General features: G+C 40.7%; 1 pseudogene; it reads right to left on the bottom strand.

Moving 5' to 3' along the window:
* Positions 1–2,697: 2,697 nt before the first annotated feature.
* LOC149194856 (ABC transporter B family member 15-like) lies at positions 2,698–15,659 on the bottom strand (annotated as a pseudogene).
* Between the last annotated feature and the right edge of the window lie 3,594 nt (positions 15,660–19,253).

The raw sequence follows: 19,253 nt of genomic DNA, 5'->3' as shown, positions 1-19,253 counted from the left end.
ATGGAGGTGCCACATCCTTTAAGGCAGAATTCAATTTTGATATTCCTATATTTGAAGGCTTGATAGATGTAGATGCTCTAGAAAAATTGTTAAATCTACTAGAAAGATATTTTTTAGTCCATAATTTTTTTGATAGAGAAAATATTACTTTTGCACTCCTTCAGGTTTCTCCCCATATCCTTCGATAAATAGCAATAAGTGACACATCGCCATCCAATGGCCACTATGGAGGTGTATCCCATTTTAAGGTAGAAGTTAATTTTGATATTCCTATATTTGAAGGTTAGATATATGCAAATGCATTAGAAAAATGGTTAAATCTGCCAGGAAGATATTTTTTGGTACATAATTTTTCTGATAGAGAAAATATTACTCTTTGACTCCTTAAGGTTTCCCCATGTCAAGGGCTAATGGGAAAATTATTGTTAACAAAGAGCCAAAGAGGAATCCACACTATTTTTAGTTGCACCCACTTAGGAATGATTTAGGGGTGTTTTTAAGGTAAAATATTACCCCATTGGAAGTTATCAAGATTAGTACATGAGATAGACAACATTACAGTAGCAAAGGAATCAAGCAGTGCCAAAATTCACACATATCTTTCATTCCTTATGCGCCAAGCTGGGTATCAAGAAATGTTGAGTAACATATGGTGCCCAAGTACCGTGGTTGTTTGCAGAGATATGTCTATATAGAAATGGAGTTCCTTGACATCTCCTTGCTTGGCATAACATATTGATATGTTGTTAAAACTCATAAAAAAAATTAAAGAAAATAAGCGAGATTTTGGATATGCAAATCATTCAGAGCAAAAGTCGGCAAGGGCATCCCCAAATAAAATGGTATTCGATATCAATATAATTTTTATTTACCTAAAAGTTTTATATTTTAGGTAGATAAATGGAATTATTATTATCACACTAGACTATAATATCTCTTTAACTTAACCTTACACTTGAGAATAATTTCATAAGATAAATTACCTCCTTATAGGAATGAGTAGTTGCCATATACTTTGCCTCTATAATGTACAAAATAACCATATTTTTCCACTCATTCGGTAGATCTTTTTCTATCTACATCCCCTACCTAATCAATATCGACATAACCCTATATATCCACTAAATGTTGGTCTCCTAAATTATAGCTGTGATAACAAATAAAATGTAGAGTTCACATATTTATTTTGGCTCATCTAAATATTTTATTTTTCTCTTTTTCTCCTAATATCCATTCCTATAATATATTCTACAACCCCTGAATCCTTCATATCAAATTGTGTTGAAATCTAAGACTTCAAATCATGAATCACACCTTTATTGTTACTAAAAAATGACTTATCATATACATGCAATGTGATAACAAGGAAATAAACCCCATATTATTTATAATATCCATAGTGAGGTGATTTTGATAAAAAAACTCCTAATCCAACACAAAAGAGTCAAAATTTTGGTACAACATCCTTGAGAGAATTTAACACCATATAAAGTCTCTTTTAATTTGAAAACCAATAATTATTTAGCTTTTTCAACATAGTTCTTTGGTTGTGTCATATCAATATCCTCCTTTAAGTAAGCATATAGGGAATGATGTTTTCATATCCTCCTATTCTATTTCCAAATCAAAAGCTACTTATATAGATAATAAAATGCCAATAAATGTTAACTTAGAAAGTGGGGAAAACATCTTACCTAATTATATCCCCTCAACCTAGTAATACCATTTCATGAAACCAATATTTCCTTGTACTTTTCAACACTTATATTTAAACTAGTCATGTCTCTAAAAGCACATTTGTATTTGATAAACTTTCATCCATTAGGAAATATTACCAAGCTGCATATATCAATTTTTCTAAGTCAAAACATCTCCTCAACCATGTAAAATCTCCAAGACTCCATATATTCCATCTCCATTGCCTTTCTCGTAGTCTTAGGCTTATATGTGTTAATAGATAAAAAAATAATAATTTGAAATTGGATAAACTACAACTATACCTCTCTTGTTTCCTTCCTTGATAATTGGACCTCCTTAAGGCTTGAGGTGGAGTAACTTCCTCTTCTAAACCCTTTGAGCCCTCCTATTTACCATTTCCATCCAATAATTGTTCATGTTTCATTTAGCTTTATTGTCTTAGGTGGTGGATGAATCGCTAACTACTTCTAATCCTCTCTTGGTTGCACCATTTTAGGAAAAGGCTTAAAATTCTCTAAAAATAACATTTCTTTTATAGAGAACTTTCCCAACCATGGGATCCCAAGATTATGCACTTTCATACTAGTTACATAACCAATGAAGATACATTTAATTTCTACCTTATCCAACTTCAAATTAAAAAGTTCAAATAGGAGGATTGTTACCCATCAAAACCTCCATACGAGACATATTCAAAAGAGTTGACGTGGGATAACTATTAACTAAGTAACACACACTAGAATTCTTCCACCTAGTACATCTTCACTATGCCAAATACATTAAGCATACTCCTAGCTCTTTGAATAAATGACATGAATACCCATTCTAAAATTCCACTCTATTGAGGGGTATAAGGATTTTTCTGATTCCGAGTGCATCCTGAACAATCTTCTTTGATTTCGCATCTAAAGCAATGGTGGCCTCGTCTAAAAGTAGAATGGAAGGGTTTTTCAGCATCGCTCTGGCTATGGCTATTCTCTTCTTTTGCCCTCCTGACATCTACGTGCCACCAGCTCCTACCTGCATTTGGACAGATCATGAAATGAACTCTTGGTATTTTTGATTGACAAATTATAATAACTGTAATATTTATGAGTTGTGCTTTAAAATCCCTGAAAAAATACCTGCGTGTCATAGCCCTTTGGGAGTTGGGTAATGAAGTCGTGGGCGTTGGAAGCTTTCGCAACACTAATGATTTCATCCATACTCGCATCCTCCTTTCCAAACAAAATATTCTCACGAATGGTGGAGGCGAACAGAGCAGGCTCTTGACTAACTAGTCCGATTTGGTTACGCAGCCATTTCAGTTGCAAACCATTAATATTCTCTCCATCCATAAGAATTTCTCCTTTTAGTGGATCGTAGAACCGTTCTAATAATGAAATGGTTGTGGACTTTCCAGATCCACTGCCGCCCACTAAAGCCACTGTATGGCGTGCAGGAATAGTGAGACAAAAATTGTGAAATATCATGCTATCTGCTCTGGATGGATACGCAAATTGAACGTTCTGAAATTCGACCTCTCCCGATACCTTTTCCAATACTTTGCCTTTCCCATCCTCTGAATCTATTTCTGGTACTCTGTCCATCATCTTAAATATCCGAATAGTTGCAACGCCTGCTTCAGAAAAGTACTTGAGATTTGGAAGCGCGCTTGCCAGAGACCTGAATTTGTGATGAATTATTACTTTTTCCAGCGAAAGAAAATAAATGGTAGTAAGAAATAAAATCACAACAGAAAAAAGAAAGAGAATAAAGGTAGTAAGGCTTACATTCCACCCAGGATTATGCAGTAGCCTACACCAAAAATCATTCCGCCACTCACATCGTGATTGATCAACAATTTGCTTCCATACCATGAAATGAATGCCCACAAAGCAAAGCTTACAAATCCGTTGCCACCTATGGCAATCCCTTTTGCCAGCCCTTGTTTAAGCCCAATTTTAACTGTTGCATCAAGTGCCGAAGAAAAATTGGCCATAGCCTTTGCTTCTCCAATGAAAGAATAGACTGTTATAATAGAAGAAATCGCTTGCTCTGCAACCATACTAGACTTATTATATTCCGCGTGCATCTTTCTCGCTATTCTTATGAGAGTCCGGCCGTAAAGCATTCCTCCTAGTATCAGTAAACTGGAGAGGGGTAATGTCACCAATGCCAACCTCCATGACAAGTATAAACTGGCCGCATAGCTAGCAACGAAATTTGACAAATTCATGACGAAATTGGGAACCTGAAAACATTTCCTTGCAAGATAGATTAGAATCGATCCAGTTACAATTACAACACTGATCCCCTAATTGAATTTCGTATCAATGAGTTGAGTACAAATGTACTCTTGCTACTTGACAACAACTGTATTTGGAAAACACACCTTTTCACTGAGCGCGTCTTGTATGACGAGTGTAAGGCATCCGAGCGATGTTGCGACGAGCATCCAGCGAAGTCGTCGTGCACGAGGGCACGGGCGGGCGCACGGGCGCACGACGGGCACGTGCTGAACGGGCGTGCGACGGTGCTGCGGAGAAAATGCGACGTTTGTACGAGTTTAGTGTGATGAAACCGTGAGCGACTTACAACAGTTGGGAAATGCGTGGAACAAGTGGAGCTTTTATACTACGATTTGGAGAGGACTTGCGTGAGGGCAAGGCCGACACATGGAGAGCGTTTTAGGGGTGCGTTATGATTGTTTTGGGGGTCGGCCAAGGGGCTACCACCCACATGTAACCCACACTAAAATGCATATAAGTGTATGAGCGTTGGAGCTCATAAGACATCAACGCATTCACTCACATCTTCGCAAGGAACAAGAAGACAAGTGCGCAGTTAAGAGGGAGCTGCGCATATCTCATGCGCACTACTCTAAAAGGATTGTACGCTTGGGAGTAGTCTTGGAATTAAGTCGAAGGTTGGGCAAGTGTGCTCGGGGTGGATTCTGAAGTACGGTTTTGGTGTAAGACTTTGCATGGGATTTTAGGTGGCTCAGGTGAGCACCGTCCTTTGTGCAAGAGGTGCACAAGGCTGTTGTAAAAGACAAGTTTGCCTCTCTTTGTAAATTTGGTTAAGTGTGAAACTTGGTTCGGCCAGGACACACTTGTATGTTGTAAACTGATATTCTTAATATATTATCGGGCAGACTCACATTACGGGGAGTTGCCCCTCCCCTTTATACTTGTTGCAATTGTTGTGTTCTTGTTATGATTGCATGATGATAATGAATGAGTATGGGATTCATTAAGTATAAAGGATAATTGCATGTTTACTTGGTTGCGAAACACAAGCTAAGTAATGTTAATGTGGAAGTAGGCGTAGTCCACGAATGTTAGTATTGGTGAAAAGAAAGCGTTCGGTGGTGCCGCACCTTGCTACAAGCGGTTGGAAGACTACCGCAGGTGTAGGGGCGTGACAGGTGGTATCAGAGCAGGTCTGAAGACTTGGAGAAGTCTTGCAGGAAGGTGGGTGAAGCAAGTGTGCATACACTTGGAAGTTGATGACAGGTGATATTGAGACTTGAACAAGGTTCAGGTATTGAAGCATTTGAAGGTAGTTTCAAGACTCAGTTTGAGCAGGATTGCTCGTGACAGTGGAAGCAGGTTTAGCAGAGGTGAAGCTTAGTGCTTGGACCAAGCTGAACGACAAGGCATGGCAAGTTTGGGAGAAGGTGAAGGGAAGCTCTTGCTCACCTTATACAGGTTGAAGAGGTTGAAGGAAGAGAAGCCGGGGATCCGAAGGGAACTTGAAGTCTTGAAAAGGAATATTGAAGAAGAGCTTCTTCAAATTGGTTGGACAATGGAGCAAGATGAAGTTGCAGATTGTGCTAACAAGGAAGAGGAAGCCGTGACAGTTGAAGATGTTGCAGACATGACCATGATGGAGGATGAACTTGAGGATGATCAAGTTGGACCAGGATTGTGCGGTTTGCAGACATGGATGAATGAGGAAGAGCCTTATGATGATGATGAAGGACAAGGATTGTTGATGGTTGCTCGACTTGTTAGGGTTGTTTGTGACCTTATGGTAGAAGGTACAAAGGCCCTTGATAAGGGTGGAACATGATGATCGTTCTGGAGGATTGGGTCATGCTTTAGCCATATGGAGATTTGGCTAAGTGCCCGGCATGACTCATGGACAGATTGAAGGGCACACGTTTGATGATGCTTGGGTGGACATCTCATGGCTGAGACCAAGAGATAGTCTTGGTGGACACTTTGGTGGAGGAGCTATGATGGAGGGACTCATGACATGATGATATGGTTGGGTGACTGAGTTCACTAGACCGAAGATTGCAGCTTGGATGAGGATGACCGATTGTTGTGATGGATCTACCTGGTTCGACTACATGGACAACTTAGTCATCGACATCAGGTTGTAGACATGGAGCATGGCAGTCTGATGCAGGGACATTGTGTGGGAGCACTTATAGAGGTGTCACTTATGGGCATCCAATGAGGAGTGCCAAAGCAGGGATTTTGTGCAGATGGAATTGCTAGTGTGACATGGAGACTTATTACTTATGAGCTGATGGGGGGGTTGTGCACTCTTGTACAACAAGACCATGGACATGGATGAAGTTGTGAGCAGACTATGGGGCATTCTTACTACATGGAGAGCTGAGGCATCTTGCAAAGACCTTTGGGCCGAGACTTGTATGCTTGCTGGATGTTGGTTGGGGATGACTTAAGGAGCTCATGATGACATGAGATTGTTGTGACTTTTAGGGACTTCATACATGGTGGACTTGGAGGATCTGATGCATTGAGGAGTTGAGGTTAGAGACTTTGATGCACGATGGGGTGCATACTTTCAAGTACATGTATGGGCATGCCTTGGAAGAGTGACTTGATGTAGAGGATCGGTATGAGACACTTTGGAGTGATGGAGTTACGATGATGATGATACCTTGGTGGCAACACTTGGGCATGAGTTGAGCCGAGACTCAACTATCTTTTACACATGGGAGCTGATTGATCTATGATCATGGGCAGCACATGGATAGATGAGACAAGTAGATACTTGTTTCTATGTTAGACTTGAGGGATGGCACATTGTAGATATGGTGAAGGGTTGCTTCATGGACCTAGATGTGGCACATCAAGAGTCGATTTGATGAGATGATCTCTTCACTTTGAAGAGACACACACATATGGATGATGATGCAAGGATGGATTGGCATCAAGCATCATGGCATGTTGCAGATGAGATGGATGGAGTTCCATGGACCTGAGCATGGATTGTGGAGATAGATTCTTGATGAGTCGAGAATGTGGCAGGATGCTTTGAGAAACGTCTAATGATGGCATGATGATGTTCACTTTCATGGTTTTAGCGTGATAGTTGGACTGATCACCCGACTAGTTCAGACATGGGGTCGCGAAGTGTGCAGAGATGTGTTAGCATTATGTTGGAGTATCATGGCAGCAGTTCACATGCGGACACATGATGAAGACAGGAGGTCAGTAATCATGGATCGAGATGACATCTAATGGAGAGCATACCGTTGAGGTGCATACCTTGGTATGGTGAGCTTGGTGGCAGTTGGTCACTAAGTCGAGGCATGATGGAGATGAAGCTCTACATATGTTGCAAGAATGTTTGCTTCGTGTGGAGGAGTCAACATCATGGATGATGATGTTCTTGGTGGATGGCTACTGGGATGGTATGTTGTCGAGGATGACAACAATTTCAGGTGGAGGAGGATGTAAGGCCTCCGAGCGATGGTGCGACAGGCGCCGGGCGAAGTCGCCGTGCACGAGGGCGCGGGTGGGCGTGCGGGCTCGCGGGCGCACGACGGGCGCATGCTGAATGGGCGTGCAACAGTCCTGCGGAGAAAATGCGACGTTTGTACGAGTTTAGTGCGACGAAACCGTGAGCGACTTATGACACTTGGGAAACGTGTGGAACAAGTGGAGCTTTTATACTACGATCTGGAGAGGACTTGCGTGAGGGCCTTGACACATGGAGAGCGTTTTAGGGGTGCGTTATCATTGTTTTGGGGGTTGGCCAAGGGGCTACCACCCACAAGTAACCCACACTAGATTGCATATAGGTGTATGAGCTTTGGAGCTCATAAGACATCAACACATTCACTCACATCTTCGCAAGGAACAAGAAGACAAGTGCGCAGTTAAGAGGGAGCTGCGCATATCTCATGCGCACTGCTCTAAAAGGATTGTATGCTTGGGAGTAGTCTTGGAATTAAGTTGAAGGTTGGGCAAGTGTGCTCGGGGTGGATTCTGAAGTACGGTTTTGGTGTAAGACTTGGCATGGGATTTTAGGTGGCTCGGGTGAGCACCGTCCTTTGTGCAAGAGGTGCACAAGACTGTTGTAAAAGGCAAGTTTGCCTCTCTTTGTAAATTTGGTTAAGTGTGAGACTTGGTTCGGCCAGGACACACTTGTATGTTGTAAACTGATATTCTTAATATATTATCGGGCAGAATCACATTACGGGGAGTTGCCCCTCCCCTTTATACTTGTTGCAATTGTTGTGTTCTTGTTATAATTGCACGATGGTAATGAATGAGTATGGGCTTCATTAAGTATAAAGGATAATTGCATGTTTACTTGGTTGCGAAACACAAGCTAAGTAATGTTAATGTGGAAGTAGGCGTAGTCCACGAATGTTAGTATTGGTGAAAAGAAAACGTTTGGTGGTGCCGCGCCTTGCTACAAGCGGTTGGAAGACTACGGCAGGTGTAGGTGCGTGATAAGTGGTATCAGAGCAGGTCTGAAGACTTAGAGAAGTCTTGCAGGAAGCTGGGTGAAGCAAGTGTGCATACACTTGGAAGTTGATGACAGGTGATATTGAGACTTGAACAAGGTTCACGTATTGAAGCATTTGAAGGTAGTTTCAAGACTCGGTTTGAGCAGGGTTGCTCGTGACAGTGGAAGCAGGTTTAGCAGAGGTAAAGCTTAGTGCTTGGACCAAGCTGAACGACAAGGCATGGCAAGTTTGGGAGAAGGTGAAGGGAAGCTCTTGCTCACCTTATACAGGTTGAAGAGGTTGAAGGAAGAGAAGCCCCGGATCCGAAGGGAACTTGAAGTCTTGGAAAGGAATATTGAAGAATAGCTTCTTCAACTTGGTTGGACAATGGAGCAAGATGAAGTTGCAAATTGTGCTAACAAGGAAGAGGAAGCCGTGACAGTTGAAGATGTTGCAGACATGACCATGATGGAGGATGAACTTGAGGATGATCAAGTTGGACCAGGATCGTGCGGTTTGTAGACATGGATGAATGAGGAAGAGCCTCATGATGATGATGAAGGACAAGGATTGTTGATGGTTGTTGGACTTGTTAGGGTTGTTTGTGACCTTATGGTAGAAGGTACAAAGGCCCTTGACAAGGGTGGAACATGATGATCGTTGTGGAGGATTGGGTCATGCTTTAGCCATATGGAGATTTGGCTAAGTGCCCAACATGACTCATGGACAGATTGAAGGGCACACGTTTGATGATGCTTGGGTGGACTTATCGTGGCCGAGACCAAGAGATAGTCTTGGTGGACACTTTGGTGGAGGAGCTATGATGGAGGGACTCATGACATGATGATATGGTTGGGTGACTGAGTTCACTAGACCGAAGATTGCAGCTTGGATGAGGATGACTGATTGTTGTGATGGATCTACTTGGTTGTACTACATGGACAACTTAGTCATGGACATCAGGTTGGAGACATGGAGCATGGCAGTCTTATGCAGGGACATTGTGTGGGAGAATTTATAGAGGTGTCACTTATGGGCATCCAATGAGGAGGGCCAAAGCAGGGATGTTGTGCAGATGGAATTGCTAGTGTGACATGGAGACTTATTACTTATGAGCTGATCGGGAGGTTGTGCACTCTTGTACAACAAGACCATGGACTTGGATGAAGTTGTGAGCAGACTATGGGGCATTCCTACTACATGGAGAGCTGAGGCATCTTGCAGAGACCTTTGGGCTGAGACTTGTATGCTTGCTGGATGTTGGTTGGGGATGACTTATGGAGCTCATGATGACATGAGATTGTTGTGACTTTTAGGGACTTCATACATGGTGGACTTGGAGGATCTGATGCATTGAGGAGCTGAGGTCAGAGACTTTGATGCAAGATGGGGTGCATACTTTCAAGTACATGTATGGGCATGGCTTGGAAGAGTGACTTGATGTAGAGGATCGGTATGAGACACTTTGGAGTGATGGAGTTACGATGATGATGATACCTTGGTGGCAACACTTGGGCATGAGTTGAGCCGAGACTCAACTATCTTTTACACATGGGAGCTGATTGATCTATGATCATGGGCAGCACATGGATAGATGAGACAAGTAGATACTTGTTTCTATGGTAGACTTGAGGGATGGCACATTGTAGATATGGTGAAGGGTTGCTTCATGGACCTAGATGTGGCACATCAAGAGTCGATTTGATGAGATGATCTCTTCACTTTGAAGAGACACACACATATGGATGATGATGCAAGGATGGATTGGCATCAAGCATCATGGCATGTTGCAGATAAGATGGATGGAGTTCCATGGACCTGAGCATGGATTGTGGAGATAGATTCTTGATGAGTCAAGAATGTGGCAGGATGTTTTGAGAAACGACTAATGATGGCAGGAGGATGTTCACTCTCATGGTTTGAGCGTGATAGTTGGACTGATCACCTGACTAGTTCAGACATGGGATCGTGAAGTGTGCAGAGATGTGTTAGCATTATGTTGGAGTATCATGGCAGCAGTTCACATGAAGACACATGATGAAGACAGGAGGTAAGTAATCATGGATCGAGATGACATCTGATGGAGAGCATACCGTTGAGGTGCATACCTCGGTATGGTGAGCTTGGTGGCAGTTGGTCACTAAGTCGAGGCATGTTGGAGATGAGGCTCTACATATGTTGCAAGGATGTTTGCTTTGTGCGGAGGATTCAACATCATGGATGATGATGATCTTGGGGATGGCTAATGGGATGGTATGTTGTCGAGGACGACAACGATTTCAGGTGGAGGAGGATGTAAGGCCTCCGAGCGTTGGTGCGACGGGCGCCAGGTGAAGCCGCCATGCCCGAGGGCGCGGGCGGGCGTTGGCGCACGACAGGCGCGTGCTGAACGGGCTTGCGACGGTGCTGCGGAGAAAATGCGACGTTTGTACGAGTTTAGTGCGACGAAACCGCGAGCGACTTACGACACTTGGGAAACACGTGGAAGAAGTGGAGCTTTTATACTACGATTTGGAGAGGACTTGCGTGAGGGCAAGGCCGACAAATGGAGAGTGTTTTAGGGGTGCGTTATGATTATTTTGGGGGACGGCGAAGGGGCTGCCACCCACATGTAACCCACACTAAAATGAATATAGGTGTATGAGCGTTGGAGCTCATAAGACATCAACGCATTCACTCACATCTTCGCAAGGAACAAGAAGACAAGTGTGTAGTTAAGAGGGAGCTGTGCATATCTCATGCGCACTACTCTAAAAGGATTGTACACTTGGGAGTAGTCTTGGAATTAAGTCGAAGGTTGGGCAAGTGTGCTCGGGGTGGATTCTGAAGTACGGTTTTGGTGTAAGACTTGACATGGGATTTTAGGTGGCTCGGGTGAGCACCGTCCTTTGTGCAAGAGGTGCACAATGCTGTTGTAAAAGGCAAGTTTGCCTCTCTTTGTAAATTTGGTTAAGTGTGAGACTTGGTTCGGCCAGGACACACTTGTATGTTGTAAACTTATATTCTTAATATTTTATCGGGCAGACTCACATTACAGGGAGTTGCCCCTCCCCCTTATACTTGTTGCAATTGTTGTGTTCTTGTTATAATTGCATGATGATAATGAATGAGTATGGGCTTCATTAAGTATAAAGGATAATTGCATGTTTACTTGGTTGCGAAATACAAGCTAAGTAATGTTAATGTGGAAGTAGGCGTAGTCCACGAATGTTAGTATTGGTGAAAAGAAAGCATTCGATGGTGCCGCACCTTGCTACAAGCGGTTGGAAGACTAGCGCAGGTGTAGGGGCGTGACAAGTGGTATCAGAGCAGGTCTGAAGACTTGGAGAAGTCTTGCAGGAAGCTGGGTGAAGCAAGTGTGCATACACTTGGAAGTTGATGACAGGTGATATTGAGACTTGAACAAGGTTCAGGTATTGAAGCATTTGAAGGTAGTTTCAAGACTTGGTTTGAGCAGGGTTGCTCGTGACAGTGGAAGCAGGTTTAGCAGAGGTGAAGCTTAGTGCTTGGACCAAGCTGAATGACAAGGCATGGCAAGTTTGGGAGAAGGTGAAGGGAAGCTCTTGCTTACCTTATACAGGTTGAAGAGGTTGAAGGAAGAGAAGCGCCGGATCCGAAGGGAACTTGAAGTCTTGGAAAGGAATATTGAAGAAGAGATTCTTCAACTTGGTTGGACAATGGAGCAAGATGAAGTTGCAGATTGTGCTAACAAGGAAGAGGAAGTCGTGAAAGTTGAAGATGTTGCAGACATGACCATGATGGAGGATGAACTTGAGGATGATCAAAGTTGGACCAGGATCATGCGGTTTGCAGACATGGATGAATGAGGAAGAGCCTCATGATGATGATGAAGGACAAGTATTGTTGATGGTTGCTGGACTTGTTAGGGTTGTTTGTGACCTTATGATAGAAGGTACAAAGGCCCTTGACAAGGGTGGAACATGATGATCATTGTGGAGGATTGGGTCACGCTTTAGCCATATGGAGATTTGGCTAAGTGCCCAACATGACTCATGGACAGATTGAAAGGCACACGTTTGATGATGCTTGGGTGGACTTCTCATGGCTGAGACCAAGAGATAGTCTTGGTGGACGCTTTGGTGGAGGAGCTATGATGGAGGGACTCATGACATGATGATATGGTTGGGTGACTGAGTTCACTAGACCGAAGATTGCAGCTTGGATGAGGATGACCGATTGTTGTGATGGATCTACTTGGTTGGAGTACATGGACAACTTAGTCATGGACATCAGGTTGGAGACATGGAGCATGGCAGTCTTATGCATGGACATTGTGTGGGAGCACTTATAAAGGTGTCACTTATGGGCATCCAATGAGGAGGGCCAAAGCAGGGATGTTGTGCAGATGGAATTGCTAGTGTGACATGGAGACTTATTACTTATGAGCTGATGGGGAGGTTGTGCACTCTTGTACAACAAGACCATGGACTTGGATGAAGTTGTGAGCAGACTATGGGGCATTCCTACTACATGGAGAGCTGAGGTATCTTGCAGAGACCTTTGGGCTGAGACTTGTATGCTTGCTGGATGTTGGTTGGGATGACTTATGGAGCTCATGATGACATGAGATTGTTTTGACTTTTAGGGACTTCATACATGGTGGACTTGGAGGATCTGATGCATTGAGGAGCTGAGGTCAGAGACTTTGATGCAGGATGGGGTGCATACTTTCAAGTACATGTATGGGCATGGCTTGGAAGAGTGACTTGATGTAGAGGATCGATATGAGACACTTTGGAGTGATGGAGTTACGATGATGATGATACCTTGGTGGCAACACTTGGGCATGAGTTGAGCCGAGACTCAACTATCTTTTACACATGGGAGCTGATTGATCTATGATCATGGGCAGCACATGGATAGATGAGACAAGTAGATACTTGTTTCTATGGTAGACTTGAGGGATGTCACATTGTAGATATGGTGAAGGGTTGCTTCATGGACCTAGATGTGGCACATCAAGAGTCAGTTTGATGAGATGATCTCTTCACTTTGAAGAGGCACACACATATGGATGATGATGCAAGGATGGCTTGGCATCAAGCATCATGGCATGTTGCAGATAAGATGGATGGAGTTCCATGGACCTGAGCATGGATTGTGGAGATAGATACTTGATGAGTCGAGAAATGTGGCAGGATGTTTTGAGAAACGACTAATGATGGCAGGAGGATGTTCACTCTCATGGTTTGAGTGTGATAGTTGGACTGATCACCCGACTAGTTCAGACATGGGGTCGCGAAGTGTGCAGAGATGTGTTAGCATTATGTTGGAGTATCATGGCAGCAGTTCACATGAGGACACATGATGAAGACAGGAGGTCAGTAATCATGGATCGAGATGACATCTGATGGAGAGCATACCGTTGAGGTGCATACCTTGGTATGGTGAGCTTGGTGGCAGTTGGTCACTAAGTCAAGGCATGATGGAGATGGGGCTCTACATATGTTCCAAGGATGTTTGCTTTGTGTGGAGGAGTCAACATCATGGATGATGATGATCTTGGTGGATGGCTACTGGGATGGTATGTTGTCGAGGACGACAACGATTTCAGGTGGAGGAGGATGTAAGGCCTCCGAGCGATTGTGCGACGGGCGCCGGGCGAAGTCGTCGTGCACGAGGGCGCGGGTGGGCATGCTGGCGCGCGGGCGCACGACGGGCGCGTGCTGAACGGGCGTGCGACGGTGCTGCGGAGAAAATGCGACGTTTGTACGAGTTTAGTGCGACGAAACCGTGAGCGACTTACGACACTTGGGAAATGTGTGGAACAAGTGGAGCTTTTATACTACGATTTGGAGAGGACTTGCATGAGGGCAAGGCCGACACATGGAGAGAGTTTTAGGGGTGCGTTATGATTGTTTTGGGGGAAGGCCAAGGGGCTGCCACCCACATGCAAGCCACACTAAAATGCATATAGGTGTATGAGCGTTGGAGCTCATAAGACGTCAACGCATTCACTCACATCTTCGCAAGGAACAAGAAGACAAGTGCGCAGTTAAGAGGGAGCTGCGCATATCTCATGCGCACTGCTCTAAAAGGATTGTACGCTTGGGAGTAGTCTTGGAATTAAGTCGAAGGTTGGACAAGTGTGCTCGGGGTGGATTTTGAAGTACGGTTTTGGTGTAAGACTTGGCATGGGATTTTAGGTGGCTCGGGTGAGCATCGTCCTTTGTGCAAGAGGTGTACAAGATTGTTGTAAAAGGCAAGTTTGCCTCTCTTTGTAAATTTGGTTAATCGTGAGACCTAGTTCGGCGAGGACACACTTGTATGTTGTAAACTGATATTCTTAATATATTATCGGGCAGACTCACATTACGGGGAGTTTCCCCTCCCCTTTATACTTGTTGCAATTGTTGTGTTCTTGTTATAATTGCCTGATGATATTGAATGAGTATGGGCTTCATTAAGTATAAAGGATTATTTCATGTTTACTTGGTTGCGAAACACAAGCTAAGTAATGTTAATGTGGAAGTAGGCGTAGTCCACGAATGTTACTATTGGTGAAAAGAAAGTGTTTGGTGGTGCTGCACCTTGCTACAAGCGGTTGGAAGACTACCGCAAGTGTAGGGGCGTGACAACGAGGGTGTCATTGTAAACACTGTTTACCACTTCAGAAATATGTGTGCCGCTGGTATCAAAAAAATCTTCTTCCTGCTTGAGGACAACCCTCAGATACTTTCTGCGCAGGACAATCCCTGTCTTTCTGCAGTTCTTGTCCAGCAAAAACCCTCTGAAACACATGGCTAGTATTCATTAAACTGCTCTACTTTAAAGCCACACACAACGTATATCAGAATAATGAATAAACGGTAAGATTATTGAGAGTATAAAAGATTTCACCTAAAAATGCCGCAATCCATATTCCAGCTGCCAAATACAGGAAGGGCACTATTCGCCAGCAACATCATCAATTATTAATTTACTTAACCTAAGTAACAATATAAAATTCAGAGACAAGGCATCTGCAAATGTGTTTTACCTTGTTCATTGTGTTCACAAAATGATCACTATGCTCGGGAATAGGAACATGAGATCCTAGACTATTTATTAGTCCACTGAGGATAATCAAAACGCCAGCGCCCCCTAGAGACCCATCAGCTATTGAACCCAAGGTGCCTAACAACATCATCAAAACATCTGCACAATCGGCATATCTGAAAACCTTCCATATTGACATGCTGTGATCGGCTTTTGAGTTCTTTGAACTCCTCTCCTGCTTTGTCTCAACACTACCAGCCATCAATCCAAAGACAGATATTCAGTAGATAAGATCTATTAGCAGGCTGATGAGTGCCGAGATGTGTACATCTCCTCTCATCAGAGTTCTTATTTATACTTTTATTCCCTTGCCAATTTGGCAGAGACCTAGATCTTTTACTCACGTTTGAAAGATAGTTGTCGTGATTTTAATGGTTTGTTATTGAAATGTGATTTTAGTTATCCACATGTGACGGTTCCAGAATACTTTGAAATACTAGTTTGGTTACAGGCATATAAATGTACTATTACCTTTTTGAACTGATTCGAGTGAATGGAAAACATTGAACGGAAAATCGAACCGCGTGTTATAATTCGATTTGGATGTCTTTTCAATTTAAGGTTTTTGTAAATCACGGCATTTGTAAATTTTGATGGTTTTACGTCTTCCTTTTCTTCTTCTCGCTCGTAACCTCTGCGGGAGCCCTTACTGACGGACCACGTGCGCAGAAGTCAAGAAAACGTCAATCTTACACAGTACACTGTAGTCGATGCAATTTCAATTAGGTTGAACGATTAAATCTTTTCAAGCATTCGGTTAGTCCACAATGATTATTTTAAAGCTGCATTTCAAAGATAATGCAAGATCAGAATCTTAATTATTGTGACTAATACCACATAAAATCAAAAGATACGCGATTCGTTTTGTCTTTTGTTCCGGTATAAAGTCATATGCCATGTTGAAATTAGGTCGACCATATATTGTAAAAAAGTAGACACCATTACTTACCCATACATTTTGTGAAAGTACACTGGACTTTTGCGATAGAGGCGGTTGATAGATGCAAAGATGCTGTGTAAATTGATCGACACGTTGAAGCTTACATCGTTTCGTTCTTAGTTCATTTTGGTTGGAATAATAAACGTGCTAAACTCTCTTTGCAACCTTGATTTTTCGTTTCAATCAAATTGATTTGGGCATCGACAAATAGCCGTTGTCTACAATTTTTGTTGGAAGGTCATTTCTCAATGGAATCTGGTCTTTTTTTAATTTGGTTCTCGTCTTTTTTTAATTTGGTTATTTGGCCGTAAAAGTGTTTGATTCATTCATTTGGAAACGGATTTGGTATTATTTGGGAAAAAAATTCTTAATGATCTGAAAGGGATTTTCTATTATTTGTGCAACCGCTAAACAAGAAAATTTATGAAATACCAAAAAAAAAAAAATTACCTACACATCTATGTGGCCTTGGTTAAAGGACCCGTCATAGCTTACGGAAATGTTAAATGCACTTATGATTTAAGCTCGTAGAATTGGACAACTCTTATATGCAGATCTTGTGATTTTATATTACACAGTTTACAAAGTTGGCATTGAGATTAGGAAAGCCATATTTCTTATGCTATTGGGTATTGATTGCATTCTAAGAGCTTGACGGGACATGCCTGGCCGTTCTCCTGGATGCCCTGACAACTGCAGGAGTCCTATTTCAGACCTCATTGAAGCATAAATGCTTCTAAGATGCAAGGGAAATAACAGTTTTCTTGCTGCTAAAACTCCAAAATCAATTTTGAAAGAAATATAAATGCAAACAAACTGCTGTACTCCCAACATGTCAGACTGCATTTATGTTTCAATAGGTTCTGAAATAAAACTCGCCACAACTGCACAAGGACATACATAAGAAATTCGTGCCGCCTTCGTCTCGATCACCACCGCCACCACCAGTCCGTAGGAACGCTGGCATACCATACAGGGTATACAACGTACACCACCGCCACCACCAGTCCGTAGGAACGCTCGCATTACCATACAGGATATACAACATACACATTTAATATGCTTCCTATGCCATAGGAATTTGGTGCCACCTTCGTCTTGATCACCACCGCACCAGTCCGTAGGAACGCTGGCATACCATACAGGATATACAACGTACACATTTAATTGGCATATTAATTTGAATTTGAATTTTGAGTTTGAATGCGAAAGCATGCTCTCCATTTTTTAAAATCTAATTTATTACCATAAATAATTAAATTTTCATATATTATTTAAAAATATATATATAATAACTAATACCTTTATTTTTTATATATATAATAACTAATACCTTTATTTTATTTTACTATATTTACAAATTAGAATTAAAATTAAAATATATTTTTTAAAATCTAATGTATTAATTTTATAAGTTTTATATATTCGTTTTATTAATTTTAATTAAAACAAATAATTTAATTTTAGATATTTATTAATTAATTTTACTTGAATAAATAATTATAAAATAATATTAAGTATGTTTATATTTTTATTAAATTTAAAAAAAATTCATATATATATTTTTTAATAAAATACAAAAAAATTATATTTTATCATTTTATAAACGTAAAATGTGGAATTTTTTATTGGGTGTAGAATATGAAGGGAGAGGTTGTTCTATTAAGACAATTTATGGTTAAAAAGGTCACTTATTCGAAATTTGGCTTAAACACCCTTGGATTATGGCTACTCAAACCACAGGGTAAACATGTTAGTCATCTCAAAACTCACAATGCCTATTAAAAAAACAAAAAACAAAAAATCTTTAATTTATACATATCAATCATAATTCGTTTATACATATATAAAATTAAAATTTTATTGGAAAATATTAAAATAAAATTATATTAAATATTTAATATTTTAAAATAAAAATGTGTTACACTATAAAAATAATAATATTTTTTTTTTTAAAAATGAATAAATTATAATTATAATCATAATTATATATATATATATATAAATAAAATTAAAATTTAATTGAAAAATATTAAAATAAAAACATTTATAATATAAATTAGTTTAAATTCATTTTAACATTAACTTATAAAATATTTACTAAAATTAAATAAATTTAAAAAATAAGAAAAATGGTTATATAAATATTTGATATATATGGACTGATGAATCGGCCTCTTGCACGTCATCGGTGAACCCACTCTCATTTTGAAAGGAGGTCTCGTCTTTGTCACGCATCAAAATTTGAACTTTCAACCATTATCCCTTTTTCAAGGTGTTGGCGTTGTTTAATTATTATATTATATTTTGATTAAGTTTTGTTATTCTGGGTTAAAAATGGGTTTTGTTTTGATTATATATATGGATTTAGTATTCTGAGTATTTTTAGAATAATTGAATTGTTAAAAGTTTATAATTTATATTTGTGATTTTAATAAATTTTTGTTAGATTTCTAATAAATTAAATCTGAAAATATCTTTAATAAATTAAAAAAAAACTAATTATAACTATAAGGAATAATTATAACTGTAGGATTGAATTCTTTTAGTATGTTTCGCTGAGGAGGCCTATCCAACCAGTGGAATTAGTAAAACTCGATAACCATAACAATTAACTTAAATACACCTTCAATAAAATATTTTTGGGAAAATATTATTCTTCTACTTATTTAAAAATTAAAATTTGATAAATAACTAAATAAATAAATTAAAATTTTAATAGTAAATATATTTTTGCTTTACACAAAATGTCATCTATATCCATATGATGGATGAGAAATGCTTTTGAAGACCAAATCCCAAATCGTAGTAGCCATATTTATTTTAAATCTTATTACAAAAAATTACACAATTCAG

This window comes from Pinus tabuliformis, chromosome 2_2 (assembly GCF_031772625.1).
Source record: "Pinus tabuliformis cultivar Carrire ecotype Pingquan chromosome 2_2, CPIR1, whole genome shotgun sequence".
Lineage (NCBI taxonomy): Eukaryota > Viridiplantae > Streptophyta > Pinopsida > Pinales > Pinaceae > Pinus > Pinus tabuliformis.
This window is presented reverse-complemented; position numbering and strand designations above follow the sequence as displayed.